Source organism: Festucalex cinctus, chromosome 13 (genome assembly GCF_051991245.1).
Source record: "Festucalex cinctus isolate MCC-2025b chromosome 13, RoL_Fcin_1.0, whole genome shotgun sequence".
Lineage (NCBI taxonomy): Eukaryota > Metazoa > Chordata > Actinopteri > Syngnathiformes > Syngnathidae > Festucalex > Festucalex cinctus.
Genome location: NC_135423.1, coordinates 24,355,905 through 24,361,192, shown reverse-complemented (window position 1 = coordinate 24,361,192; position 5,288 = coordinate 24,355,905). Strand labels below are relative to the sequence as shown.

The 5,288-nt window shown below is 36.6% G+C and overlaps 1 long non-coding RNA gene across 2 annotated transcripts; it reads left to right on the top strand.

Annotated features, from left to right (window-relative positions):
- The first annotated feature begins 283 nt into the window (after nucleotides 1-283).
- LOC144033823 (uncharacterized) lies at nucleotides 284-5,057 on the top strand. 2 transcript variants are annotated; one of them, XR_013288092.1, is made up of 3 exons: nucleotides 284-800; nucleotides 1,141-1,295; nucleotides 1,463-5,057. It is a non-coding gene; the product is annotated as an uncharacterized LOC144033823 (long non-coding RNA). The 2 variants fall into 2 exon arrangements; XR_013288091.1 differs by having other exon boundaries at nucleotides 1,141-1,611; nucleotides 4,611-5,057.
- Nucleotides 5,058-5,288: the final 231 nt, after the last annotated feature.

The window sequence follows — 5,288 nt, the reverse complement described above, 5'->3', positions numbered from 1 at the left end:
ATAAATAATTACCACCCATTTGCGCTTATATGAGATGGGGCCCGTCCCGACGTTTCTGAGTTTATTGTCCTTCATCAGGCTGGACCCCATCGGGCCTTATTGGCTTCCCTTGTCCCTATGGAAGCAGTTTAATGTCATACCCAGGACGACATCACAAATTGGTCTCAAATCAACTGGGCTATCAGGTAAGTATACAAAATGTAGCATCCCTACAATGTACTCCCTGACTCCCTTTCATCCAAAGTCGCACAAGCATTGACATTCCCTTCCCTAATAGGCCGTCAGGTCACACACGTTTTCGTTCAGTTTCGCTCCACTACCAGGGGCACTAAATAATCTTTACTTCATAAAATAGATTTATTAGTAGTAAGTAAGAATCCGTGGAGTTCACCCTCTGAAAACCTGCCAATTTTGTATTTTCGGTGGTGAAACCCCGGCACTATTTTGCGATGAGGCGCAGTGATCTCCGGTGTGGGCGTAGTGCCATTAGGTCGGTAGTGGTGTGATTTAGGTCACATGAGCCAATCAGGTAGCTGCTGCTTTCTCCTCACCATAGCAACCGCATATCAAAAATGGCGACCACAACGTCGGAGAGCGAAGAAGAGCGAAAGTAGAAAAAAGTTAAAAAGAAAGTGGTGAAAAAACTTCGTTCCCGTTCAGGTTTGTCCATCGCTTCAGCTGGCCCTGTCCTTCCAGCCATCTGCATCATTTGTAAAAATAAATTTCAAAGTATATTCGTCTGGGATCGGAAGGCACACGGAAGAGGGATCATCTCGCCAAAGCAGAAACATTGTCAGCAGGTATGTGCTACACACACGCGTGCCCATTTCTGTTATTAATGTGACCGATATTTAGTATAGGGCTGAAAATAATTTGTTGCTAGGTTAAGTTTTAAGGCTATAGTTTATTAAAAACGCGAGCTGCTGAATGATTTATCGAGTGAATCCAACAGTTGTTACCAAACTCGAGTTACCTGTGCCCATCAGAGTCATAATAGAGAGTCACAGCTACACGCTCCCTTTTCCCCAAACTCTCTCTCATCAACCTCAACAAACACTTTACTTAAATCTGTGATGTCCATATACTGTAAAGAGGTGATGTGACAATAACACTTAGAATGTAATTCTTTTTTGTCTAAAGGCGGGTTGCTGCAGGCAGCTGAGATGAAGAAAGACTGTTCCATTCTTCTGCATATTCAAGACAAAAGACTGTGTCACAATGGAGGTGCAGTTTTGTTTCAGAGATTACACAAGGTTCTTAAAGTCAACAGAAACAGCAACCAGGGACAAACAAATGTGAGTTGTTACATTGCACTATTTCATTGTCACTTTGCTAAAATTACACATTTCAAAAGTAAAGCATTGGTCAGCAATATGTCACTTGTATTCTGTTTACATTTCGAGACAGCATTAATTAGAAAGCATGACTCTGCACATGTTAAGTGAGTGTAGGTGTGTTTCAGACAACCCTATGCTGAGAGCTACAAACTCTTTTGTGAACAAGTAATCCGTCAAAGGATTATAGTTGACAAAGATGTGATGAGAATGGACAAGCTAAGAGGTTTGTTAACAGTGTTAAGAAACACGGGGATCTTGATGCTTCAGACTACAGGTAACGTATAAATCTTCACACTGAAAAACATTCTCTGAAATCTATGGGAAGAGATTTGTCTAAAATCTCTGTTTCAGAAAAAAATAGTTTGCTGACAAGCTCAATTTAAGTTAAAAATAAATAAATAAATAAAATTGATTCTCTAAAAATGAAAACCAGTTGGTTGTTAATTATTATATGCAAATGTGTTTTTTTGTCTTCTGTATTTATAATTGTTCTTTGACCAAGAAAGTATATAGGCCTATAGGTATATTTTTATTTCTATCCAAATATACGATTATTCACTAGAATTTTCAGTAGGATATCCGAATACCAAAATATTCGATAGCTGCAGCACTAATAATCAGTGTTGCCACAGTTACCTTGAAAAAGTAACTTAGTTACTTTACTGATTACTTGGTTTTAAAAGTAACTAAATTGCGTTACTGATTACTTGATTTTAAAAGTAACTAAGTTAGATTAAAAGTTACTTTTTTAGTTACTTTCAGCAGCTGCCGATAACACCATCTCAACATAAAAATAATGCGGTAGAAACGGAGTTTCAAATACTTTATTGAAAGTGCATTTTTAACATGAAAATAAAGTGGTTTTTTTTATGAAAAACAAAATCGGCAGTCTCTCTTGACTTCTTGTAATGTAAATACTTTTTATAAAACAAAAAATAAAAATCTATCCAGGTTGAAAATGAAAATCCCCTTAATTCCTCTATTGTTTGTTCCGCTATTCCAGTCGACTTGAGTCGACTCGTGCATGCTGAAAACTAGGGGTGGGAATCTCTGAAATGCGGCCGATTCGATATGTATCTCGATACACAGGTTGCGATTCGATTGAAAAACGATTATCTTTCAGAACAGAACGGTTCGATACGATTCGATTAAGTTTGGGAACGATACAATTTTTGATTCGATACGATTCATTTCAATATTCAAAACTTATAGTGACATTTGTTGCTTGTAAACATTAATCTTAAAACACCACAAATTTTTACAGTATCTACAATTGTGTTAAAAAAGAACAACAACAAATATGTCTTCTATATTTTTATATTTTGAATCAATTATTTAAATATACCGCAACAAAGGGCTGGGCGATATGACTGAAAAATTTATCAGTTTAAATATTTATTAGTAGTTATTGACAGTTATAATTGTTTTTTTTTTTCTCTTCAAAATAAGGATCAGGAAAACAATAGGTTGATAATTTAATGTTAAATATAAATATTTAACCTTTAGACAGACACCAACACAATTAAACAGAATATGTGCACATTGTGAAGTATTTCAGAAACATTAATTTAAGACATGAAATAAACCTACCGTCCAGCCAAAAGAAATATGAAGCCACCTTATGGAACAATAAATCTATAAAACACATTTTAACCACTTAATATATGCAAAAATATTTCCAAAAGTTCATTTCCAGTTTTAATCCACAATTTTTGTTTTTAACAATTTTTGTTTTTCTTTTGCCATCACATTCATTTTTGGTTAATGTATGACATCTTTTTTGTTTTTTTTAATCTGAGACACGATGATGACCACAGAATCACTACTGTTTATATTTTGTTTTTTGGGCTGTCGTAATCGCGGGCACGTCTCAGTTCTCCTATCTGCTGCTCATGCTAGTTGTAGACATTGACAGGGAGCCACAAACTGAGAAATGAGATACTTGCAGTGTGCTTTTAGCTTAGCTGGTGTGTTGGCTGTGGGACATACCTGTGTCGTTTGAATCCATGCATTGGATCGTCACGGGAGTTATTCTTTTTGGCTCGCGCGCAGTACCAACGCCGGCCCGGGACATACAAGTGCACCGAGAGGACTCGATAGCCATGGGAAATACCGAGATGTACGGCACCGGCTTCTGCTAACTGTCTCCATTTGTATGTTGTCACTCGTTGCGCGCGCGCGCGCCGTGTCGCGAGCACGGAAACACGGAAGTAGCTTGAATGGTGATGCTACTGAAATGTAAACAAAACAAGTAGAGCACGGCGCAGAACTCTTGCTATTGTTATGAAAACCATAAAGCCTCACTCGCAACCGATACGGTCGTTTAGCTCCCCTTGACGAACGATGGTTCGGTCGAATCGTTTTTTTGTTCCACCCCTACTGAAAACGTAACTTGTCTGACGTCACTCCCCCTGGCGAGAGGGCGGAGACGACCTCATCCCATAATGCTTCACGGACCAGTTGAGGATGGAAATAAATTATTTTTTTTTACCACTTTTATGGTCCATAATGCACACTTTTTTTGTTGTGTTGTGTGCCTGTTGGTTAATAAAACTAGTAGTAAAAGTATCATCACTTTTGTTTTGAATGTGCAAACCATTCATGACCAGACCATGGCTGAATTCAGTGTGGTGATCAATGACTTCTGCCTCATCTTCGTAGTTAGCAGTAGTTGTTTGTGACTGTTACAACAGTGAGATAGTTTGCCTTCTTCATGAAAATGTGGAGTAACGCATTGATTCTCTGGACAGTAACTTTAATCAGACTACTTTGTAGAATAAAGTAACGCGTTAGACTATTAGTTACTTTAGAAAGCAACTTTTTTGAGTTACCGGCAACACTGCTAATAATACAAATTTTGAGTTGTGGCACGCCCACACGAGTTATTTTACCACACACCCATGTCAAAACAAGCTTACTGCACACACTGCACCCCAACGTCAAATTTTTGCTAACGTCATAATAATAATAATAATAATAATAATAATAACAATAATAACAACAATAATAATAATAATAATAATATATATTGTAAATTTTGTTGGATCCAAAAGCAACTTACATAATTATAGTTTCATATGATTGTAATTGTCTTATTTTCAAATGTTTAAATATTTTCTTGATTTGAACAAAATATAATTGTTTTGAATAATCTTGATTTCAATTATTACCAAAATAATTGGGATGATTATTTTTTTCCATAATAGAGCAGCCCTAATGTGATGTGAATATGTGTATCTTGTGCTCATCTTTCCCTTTAAATTTCTATTTCAGGCAGTATATACTGAAACGAAGATTGAGATGTGATATCCCCCAGCTGGTTTTTCACACCCCTTTCCAGCAACAACTCTGCAATGGTTTTTGTAGAGACATTATCAACAACTGACAAACTTTTAGACAGGGTACCTCACTCATCAGATACATCAACTACTGAGTCTACTGACGTAAGCCAAGAAAGTGACACTAACACATAGCTGGTAAAACATCAGGTTGTAAAATCACAGGGCATACGAGGACACTTTACAGTGCAGGGCTGTAAAATCTATGTAAAATTTGCCATTTTGTTTGTTTCATTATCAAGATGTTAACTCTCCATTTTAACACTTTTCAAGCAAAAATAAAAATGTCTGTATTCCATTTTTCCACAACACAGACCTTTGCTAAATTGGTCTGCCAAAAAAAGAGAGCTGTTCCAATGAAGTTCCAAAGGTTTTATTGTGAATGCACATTTTATTTTTATTTTATTTATTTTATTTTTTTTATTAATATTTTTTGAGTGGGGGGCAGGGGTGGGGGGCGGGTGGTATAAATGACATGCTGTGATGACACAATCTGATACTTTAATAAATATTCTATATGTTATAATAATCTGGGCTCTGAATGCATCTATTTCCATCTAGTCCATTTTGCCTTGTTCCAGGTTTGTGGTGCATTGTAGTATTTTTGGCCAAT